Here is a 9,808-nt window from a genome sequence, read left to right on the forward strand (position 1 = left end):
ACTGTCCGATGTCTCCCTTCACCCACTTTTCTGTTGTCCGTCCCCCAGGGAGGAGGTTATATGTAGATCCTTATAATCGGTGCCCGGCTATCAAAAGATATAGCGTCTGGGGTCTTAAAGGCTTGAAGGTAAACACGCGGCCATCTAGCTCAGAAGCAACAAAGCCCACCCCTATACTTTCCTAGCTTCATGTTGACACGAAATATATGTAACTACCACACCAGTCGACTCTCTTTTCTCTCATGCGAACACGAGTAGACTCGCTTTCTTTTGCCTAGTACTCCTGTTGCGCATCTGTCAACTTCTCTAGCTGGATTTTTCCATTCAATTTTACAGTCTCTGCCTTTTCAGGGAACCCTGAGTGTGTAGTGTTACCCACACAGAGGGCTGCAAACCACAACGTCAGCAGCTCAGCCCCCCAGCTACTTCTTGGCTGGAAGATGAGACTTTGTCCCCCCATAAAGAGTTGCAGTCTCAGACCCTCAGGGGCAGCCTCAGTCTGTCCTGTGGCGTCACCGAGAGTCAGAAGGCTCAATGGAAGAGAGTTTGGTTTGGGTTTGGGTTTTTCACTGGAAAAGTTAGCACATTCACAATGGCCTGGAGCGATGGACATATTTAGATTTATTTGTACAAATGACTCATCATGATTCTCCATCCTCATCCCTTCTCTCATTCCTTATTTGCCTTTGGGGGGGTCGAGGTGGTGTTTGCCTTTCACCCAACATTAGTAGCTAAAGGTCACAGCTTCATTTTGTTTTAGCTCTTGTATTTGAACTTACATACTGATGTGTGTTGCCTGAATGTCCAAGATGTGGAACAGGGCATCCTGTGTTGTTGTGTGAACTCCACACTGTATACAACAGAGAGGTGTGTTGCTGCCAATATGTCCAGGGGCTGCTCTGCCACCACTGGCCCTGTGTGGTGGCCACCAGGTCTCTGAGAGCCATACTGGCCACAGACCTGCTCGTGTCCTGCTGCTTCCTTTCCTCCTTGCCTTCCTGCCTCTCCCACCCCAACTATCAAGGCAGATTCCAACCCACCCTGCCCTTGGCCCTGGCTCCCACCTGTGCCACCGCCTGAATCGCTGGGTGGCCACCACCAGGGGAGACGTTGCAGACTTGGGTCTGAGCACCTTGCATGGGCACCCAGGCTGAGGGAGGCAGTGGCTTCAGTGGGGTTCCCCCCTTGATGTCTTCCATGATGTCTGTGTAGTCCTTGCCTGGGTGAGGATGGTGGGACAGGTAGCCCCATGCAAGGGCACTGGGACCCCCCAGGTGGGACGATAGATCCAGAGAAGTAGTGGGAGAAAGATCAGACGTCCATGCTTAGCAAAGTATGTCTGTCCTCCTGATCTCTCACTGGGGTTTCTGGACTCTGTTATCACCTTTGGGACCACAGATGTTTATGTGGTCTCATCTTTCCCAAACAGATATTCAACAATGCATACCTGCCCTTGGTTGTGTTTTAATAAAATAATAATAATGAAGAAACTCCAGTTACTCTTTATCCCGTCTGCTTCCTAGATGACAAGCTTTCTTAGCAGGCTTGTACTGTGCCACGAACACTATTTATTATTGTCTAGGGCAGTAGTTCTCAACCTGTGGGTCACGACCCCTTTGGGGGGGCGAACGACCTTTTCATAGAGGTTACCTGATTCATAACTGTAGCAAAATTACAGTGATGAAGTAGCAACAAAAATAATTTTGTGGTTGGGTGTCACCACAACATGAAGAACTGTGTTAAAGGGTCACGGCATTAGGAAGGTTGCAAACCACTGGTCTAGAGTTTTGATATCACATCTTTATGAATTTCTTTAGTCACTCTTTTTATCTCATATATTAATTCTTTCCATGTAGATTTTTTTCTTTTGTTGAACTACATCTTTTCATTGCCCCCATGAAGAATTGAAAGTCAGTGCGAATCTCTCTTGGTTTTGCTATGTCAAGAAAGTATGGTGAGTTGGTGCTCACACGGAAATGATAGTTTAGTTGGACATAAACTCTGAGTTAACACAGTTATTCTTAGCACTGTGAACTATCATTCCTGTGTCTCCTGGTGAGAGATTAGTTGTCAGTCCAATTTTCACACATTTGCAAAGGGGATTGCTTTTCTCCGTGCTGGTTTGTGCAGGGTTACTTTTATGCTGGGTGTGCTGCAGCTTCAGAGCTAGGCTTGGTGTAGTTTACTATGAGTGGTTCTGCTTTAGCCTGAGAATTGACTTTAGCAGGCGGACTGCAGTCCCTTCTGAGGGCTGGAAGTGTTCCATCCCCCACACTTTCAATAGCGGTCCTCCAAAATCGTCATGCTTATTGGTTTCTGGCTTCTGTTAGGTCTATTTTTCAAACTCTCAACCTTTGGTTCTTTATAAAATAATAGTTTTACTGCTGTAGCCTTCAGCTGTCATGCACGTCCATAGTTGAGGTACTCTTAAAAAGAGTTGTGTGTTCATTATCACAATCTGCTCTAGTGCTCTGTCCCCTCTCCGGATTTCATTATTGCTCCCTGATCCCCCTCCCCGACCCACCCCCATCCCGATCAACCATCGCATCGGTCGGTCGGTCGGTTATTGTCTTCGCTCCGCTGTGCTTCACCTGCGGTTCTTAACACGTCTTTTCTGTTCATGACTCAGCCTGTCTTTCTAAGCAGCGTGTGTGTGAATGGTTCCTAACTATTACAGTCAACGAACTAGTTCTTGTCTCTACTTTCTTGTTGCTTAAATGTCTAGGCAGGCAATGTTCTGCCCCTTCCTTTTTATCATCAATATCTGTGTTTAACTTCCAAAGCAGTCTTCCTTTTATATTTTGCTGTAACTTTTTTCATAAGTTACGACTTTTCCCTCACTTCTTTGAGGACTATGAACATAAGGTAGTTTAAATGACTTCTCAGACTATTTTATCACGGCAAGGTCATCTGGAATGCAGTTATCTCCCAATTGCCAGGGGCCGCCTGTTGTCTTAGTGCCCAAGGTCAGCGTGTGCTTTATGGTTTTAGTCCACAGAGTTACTTTTAGTGAGGGATGCACTCCATCTTTCCCTTCCTCTGTTGTCTCCCCCGCAGCCTGGTAGTGAAGATGTTTGTTCTCTGGACCTCAGGCCTGGGCCAGGGACCATCCCCCACCTCGGAGTGTTTGTCTGGGCAGTGGGTTCTTGATAGCGGGACTGTGGCAATGGTGCCAGAGTCTTCTCCTACAGCTGGTTCTTTGCCCATCTGGCACGATGCATAGTCTGACCACGGTTCCGAGTCTCGGCATCTACCGTCGGCCTCCTGTCAAGAACGTTGCCAGCTCAGTCCTTCAGCACAGCTTGAACTACCAGGCAACTGCTTGACTCTGTGCTTGGGGTCAGCCGGGACGAGGCTGGCCATGTGGGTCCACTGCATTTTTGTTCATGAAGAAGTTTCCTTGTTTTTGTGTCTGCATCTGTTATGTTTTGTGGACAATTTCTGTTCAAAATTAAGGAGACACCTCAGAGCATCTACTGAAAACTTGATCTTAACCAGAAGTTTCACAAGGCATTGTCCAATAAAGCTATGTAGTTTGCAAACTAAGAAAAATAACCTCTAAGGAACTACTTCTCCCCAAATCATCAACCTTCAGAACCTTTGCTTTAAGTTCATGTGATAGGTAGGTTTACTGTGCCGACCTGGCCGATAGGAACATGTGGGATTCATCAGGTCGCAGTTTGATTGGAGGGCAAAGAGATAAATGGCTCTGCAAAGCCTGTCCCCTCTCTCTTTTGCTCCCTGGTGATCAGAGAGTGATGAAGCATTTGAGCTGCCGCTGTAGCTAAGTTCTCTGCCTCCACCTTTGAGTAAAACCACCTGTTGACCAGGCCAGCCTGTGGGTTGTGTTGCTAGAGCTTGGGGAACCTTTGAGACCTGCTTTGCGACGCTGCTGGTGTGTACATCACTTGAGCTGGAGGCTGGTGGATTGTCACCTTGCATTGCCTGCATTAGACATCCCATCCGGGCCTGCTTCACTAAGCTCCTGAGCTGCTGACAGTTGGTGACCCGCCCTGCTGCCTGCTGCCTGTGGGCAGACTGTGCTTGTCTTGCCCGAGGGAGGACTCTGCTGTCTGCTTCCTTGACCTTGGACCACACAGCCCACATGAGTTGAAGGACTTCCTGTATATTAACTGTTCCACAGAAGTGAGTTAAACTGAACCCTCTGTACTGCTGTGTGGACTAATTAGTTGTTATATTCCTTCTTACTGTATAAACCTATGCCACATATATAATCATAAGTGTCCTGGTCTCATTTCTCTAGAGAACCCTGCCTAACACAGTTCACCTCACTGGGTCTAAGGAAACTGAGAAAGAGACTTGGTGCACCATCAAAATCAGGCCACTCCCTGGCCCTTAGCCTGTTCCTCCTGGGCTGGTGGCAGTATCTGGCCTCGGTACAGCCATGGAACATCACCTTGTTTAGTAGCGGTTCTCTCCCTCTGAGACATTCTGAAGCAGTGGGCAGATTCTCTCCGTGAGTGTGTCTGAGTGGTGACCTCCTCTGACATTCTCCGTGCAGCTTTGCACTAGTCTGCGGCTGACCAGCGCCGTGTGGCTGGTTTAAAACAGCACGCGAATGTGGTGCTGCTAAGCTTCCTTTCCAGCCCTTGGGAGCCGGACCCTGCTCCCTGTCCGTGACCTCCTCGGCGTTGGGAGGTTCAGGTAGTCACAGCACTGTGTTCTCTGGGGGATTTCTAGATCCGGAAGAAGCTGCATGACTCCTAGGAGGTGCAGGGCAAGAGAGGGATGCAGCACAGGCTTGTAGTGGATTGTGTGCGGATGCCAGGTTTGTCCCCCCCAGATGTGGGATTACTACTGTGGGGCTTTCCACCCCACTTGGTCATGATTATGAATGACTCCATCTACAAGTGTGGAGAGACCAGACCTGGGGTCAGAAGTGCAGCCTGGATCTTGATTTGACTCTCTGGCTCTGTTACAGAGCTGGCGATATGCATGCAGTCCCCGGGGAGAAGCAGCTGTCGGCAGGTGGGCTGGCCCCTGTCTCTCCATCCCAGAAGCATGCTCAGGGCAGTGTCCCCCATTGCAGGTGGCCCCGAGCTGTGCTTATAGTGTTACCAAAATAGTTCATCTCTCAGGACCCCAGAGCTGCCCAGAAGCCCACAGCCTACCACAACCATGCACACAGGTGTGCTTCCCACCTGGCAGGTAAAGCACAATGTGATGTGCACACTCCTGCCGGGTCTCAGTTACTCAGGCTAGACTTAGTCTCATGAAGAGACCAGGAGCCCCCCCCCCCCCCCCCCAGCCCAGTGGTTAAGCTCTCAGGAGACCATGAATTGAAGTGCCCGGTGGGGTGGGGGTCTACTCACGGAGCTGCTAACTGCAGGCCAGCAGCTTGGAGCCACCCGCTGCCCAGAGGGGAGGCTGGCTGCCTCTTCCACAGGGCCGCTAGCTCTGCTCTGTCCCACAGGGCGACTGTGAGGGCTGGCTGTGGGTTTGATGAGAATGTGCAGAATGCAAGGTCAGGAAGAACATGGCTCCTGGGTCTGGTTCTGGGCAGGACACCTGGCCCGAATCCCCTGAGCTCCGGAGGTCTGCCCTGGAATCTTCCAGGAGGCCCCCCTTGGCCTGCTTCTTGTGAAGACATGGTGTGGCTGCCCCGCCCAAAGTCAGCCTTGCTGGGCTGTGGGCTGGACACCGACCATCTCGAAGCCACCTCCAGCTACCTCATGCCTCCGTCCACCTCAGATCAGGCCCAGCCGGCTCACGGGGCCAGCGGCTTAGGGCCTGGTTGGTGAATCTCAGTTAGTGGAACAGCCGCTGGGGAGGGCCAGCAGGCCGAGCAGAAAGCATGTCCACACGTCAGGCTGCAGCAAACTGAAGCACAGTGGAGACATTGATCTTGGATGAGAGTCTCTGAGCGGTAATGAAATTATAGGATTTGAAGCTGGGGGGCCGGCTTGGGGGCTTGTCTGCCCTTGGAGTCATCTGGGGAGCATGGGGAGGCAGGCTGAACAGCCCCCCCCTCACCGCCTCCCTGCCCTTCTTCCCCTCCCCACCCCCTTCCGCCCCCCGCCATGGGACCAGGCTTGATTGCCCTTCACAGCAGAGCACTGTGAAGCTGGCCTACAGGGCGGCTGCCTGGCCCTGACCCAGGGGCAGGGGCTGACAGGCGCCATGGACACGGTGAGCCTACTCTGCTCCAGCTCAGTGACGTCCAGTGGTGGCGTGGACAGGGTGTGGTGGCGGCCTCCGCAGCCCTTCTCCAGAATGAACAGGCAGGGACTGACCCTTTCTGTTGCCAACGGACCTGCAGCTTCTACTTAACCAAACCCGTCTTGGCATTGCTTCTGTCAAAGAAACTGGCGCACGTGAGGCGCTGCAGAAAGTGCGTCTCAGCCCGAGGAGCGTCCAGGAACTGGCGTGTTTCAGGTACACCGAGAATACACTGCTGTCCCCTTTGACGGGTGGTGAGCCTGGGCGACGCGGAGCAGGCGACCGGCCAGTGCCATGCAGTCAGTAACGTGGAGCCTCAGTCTGTTTCTGGCTCCTCTCCCCGCGTCCTCGCTGTCGCCAACAGAACAGACAAAGCCCAGCAGGGTCGTGGTGCAGACGAGGAACCAACACAGCCGCCATGAAGACTGGGCCCGCCAGAGAAAACCACCTCAGGCGGCGTCGTCCCCTTCCCTCTGCTGCTCACCGCCCTCGCTGGACGTGCGCCGCCAGCCAGCCACATGCCACAGAGCCAGGACAGCACTGTGAGGGCTGAGGTGCACGCCTGGCCCAGGTCCTGGCATCTCCCTTTGCCTGTGAAAGCGCACACTGACGCTTGGTAAAGTGGAGGGGCAGCGAGAAAGAGGGAGTCCCTCAAGAGATGGACGGACACAGAGGCCGTGGCCATGGGTTCAGGCATAAGAACCACTGTGGGGCGGTGCTCAGGAGCAGGCGGGGTTTTGCCTTGTTGTGCACGGGGTGAGTTGAGTCAGATCCAGCCGGGCCTCAGAACAACAGGATTGTATCCACAGCTTGGAATGCTAATGGGAAGGAAAAACTAAACAACTTTAATGAGCGTTTCAAACGTTTTAGACAAATGATGCAAAGCTGGCAGAGCCTCGGTCTGTGTGGCAGGGTTATTCTGATCCCATTCCCCCTCTTAAGAAATCCACCAGGATCGGTGTGACGACCCCAGCGCCAGCAGACGGCTGGTGGCCGGCATGGAACGAGGCCTTTTGGCTTGTGTGATGTCAGGCTTCTGCTTCGGAAATGGCTGCTGTTTGTTTTCTGACGTGGTGGTAGGAGCTATTCCACTTCTGAAACCTGACCATCGATTCCAAGTATTGTGCTTCTGTTTTGAACACGTCTGCACCCGCATGGTTTTCCATGTTTGACTGCGGAGCCCGCGCGTCTGTCTGGGTGTGCCTGAGCCTGCAGTGCACGTGCCCTTTGGCAGTCTGGGTTCAGACCATGGGGCACTTGACTTAGCATGCACAGGACTGGCCCGGGCAGGGCGAGGACACTGGAGGTGTTTCAGATGTGGCCTTTGTCCTGTGCGGCTGCCCGCCTTGACTCATAGCGTCCTATGCACAGCAGAAGGAAACACCTCCTGGTCCTGCCCGCCCTCACAGTTGTGTCTGACCCCACTGGGCCCGTCCATCTTGTGGAGGGCTTCCTCCCCTTTCTGCCGCCCTCCACTTGACCACGCATGGTGTCCGTCCCCAGGGACAACATGTGCAAAGAACATGAAACGCAGTCTCGCCATCCTGGCCTCTGAGGCACCCTCTGGATGTGCTCCTTCCTGGACAGTCTGCCCCAGCCCCTAGGAAGCTGGAGTCCAGGAAGAAGGGTCAGCCTCCTATATCCTCAAGGCATCAAAGTTCAGAAATGTGAAGATATGAAAGAAGACTTGTGGTAGTTACATACTCTGCTGTCAGTTTGAGACTATTAAGAGTGAAGGGGTGGCATTTAGCCTGTCAATGAGATTGCAGCTTGATGACCTCATTTGGAGGTCTTATGGAGAGAAATAGCTCACTGGCAGCCAGATACACTCTTTCTGCTACACATTCCTGTTGACAAGCCACATGGAGCTACGCTGATGGAGCCAGAGCCCTGGAGCTGGAGGTGCCCCATGGAGACCCACGCCAGCGCTGAGATGCTTCCACCACCACTGGATCCACAAGACTTCCCACCCACTGGCCTGTGATCTTCCTGCATTCGGCATCATTGCATGTGTTGTGTGAGTCTGAAGAGGAAGTTATAGATTGGTATTGGACATATAGGCTAGGACTTATAGACTTGATCTGGACTGGGCTGGGAGGCTTTCTTAATGGTCATTTGATCTTTGATATAAAACTGTCTCTTACATACATATGGGTGTGTGAGACACACATATGTCTAGTCAACCTAGACTCACACAAGACTCACTGGGAAGGGACTTTTATGGGTGATGTAAAAGAGGGGTCATCTTCAAAGTCATAAAAATATGTGCTGAATCCTGGTTTTTGCAGCTTACTCACCTGGATGTAGTTTTCCACGCCCCTCAACTCTGTAGACTGTGACCATGTCCCCACCGTGCAGGATATAAGGACCTGGTGAGATGCTGTGTGTGCACATGTGTGTGCACATGTGTGTGCACAGTGAGAGTGTGTGTGGGGCGCTCCTCAGACTGAGCATTGCACACATCTCGTCCATCAAGAGGATCCCGACTCACAGCGACTCACAGGTCAGAGTAGAGCTGCTCCCGTGGGTTTACGAGACGGCAGCTCCTTACGGGGGTCGGAAGCCTCCCCTTTTCCTGAGGAGCTGCTGGCGGTTTCGAACTACCAACCTCGCAGAGAGCAGCCCAGCGCCACACATGTGCACACTCAAAAGAGGCCTCTTTGCATTCTGTTTCTATTCACAATCCACTTAGTCCACGCCGACCCTGGCCAGGCCTCCTCCCCCTCCTTGGGAAGTGACCACGAGCTTGGCAGCATGCGGTCTAAGCTGTCACTGGGGCGTCTTAGAGGCAGATGTGCTGCAGGTTAGGAAGCACTGGGGGCACCCGTGTCTCGTGTGTGGAGGCGCCCAGAGGTGGTGGGCAGATGGAGGTGTGTGGCTGGAGACGGGTGCAGGTTAATCAGTCTGAGAGCACAGGTACGGTGACAGGACATGACCCCAGTGCCCCAAGGAGACCCTGGGGACAGCCTGGGCTCCCTCCACACAAGTCCCAGTGGGACCAGCCATGGGAGTACAACACAGCAGTGCAGTGCTTCTCCTGCCTCAGAGCTGGCCAATACGGACATTTTCAAAGGACATGGTGTGTCCTCATGGACAGTGTTGGTCAGGCTGCTCTGGACTGGCTGGGCCCCTGGCTCATCTTCAAGGGGCAGTGAAGTGTGGTTCGGCTCCATCAAAGTTACGTGCATATAACACACACACACACACACACACACACACTCCACAGCTTCTTCGCACCTGCTGAAGTGCCGGGGCGGTCAAGAACTCAAGCCCCCGCGTCACTCTGCCACACGAAATGTCCTCCATGCGCTAGAGAGCAAGGGCGACACTTTGAGCACTAGGTACCCCTGAGTCCAGCTGTGGTCTTTCCGGCTGCCGAGCAGGTGCACGTGAAGGTTGGACACGACGAGGAAGACAGGAGGATCGTGCGCCTGAGTGACGGCACTGGCAAAGAATATTAACAGCAGTGCCGGGGTCTGCCGAAGGGCCAAACACGTCGTTTTGGAAGAGGCCCAGTCAGGATGCTCCTTGGAAGCAGGGGTGACGGAACTCCCTCTTGTGAATGTTGGACGTGCTGTCCAGGGGACCAGTCCCTGGTGAAGGGCACCGTGCTTGGTCAAGTGGAGGG

General features: G+C 52.9%; 1 protein-coding gene across 1 annotated transcript in view; it reads left to right on the forward strand.

Moving 5' to 3' along the window:
- The window catches only part of WDR27 (WD repeat domain 27), a 132,355-nt gene that overhangs the window by 121,583 nt on the left and 964 nt on the right, over positions 1-9,808 (forward strand). The window lies entirely within an intron of this gene.

This window comes from Echinops telfairi, unplaced genomic scaffold (genome assembly GCF_000313985.2).
Source record: "Echinops telfairi isolate 266 unplaced genomic scaffold, ASM31398v2 ScPeMD7_3533;HRSCAF=4204_0, whole genome shotgun sequence".
Lineage (NCBI taxonomy): Eukaryota > Metazoa > Chordata > Mammalia > Afrosoricida > Tenrecidae > Echinops > Echinops telfairi.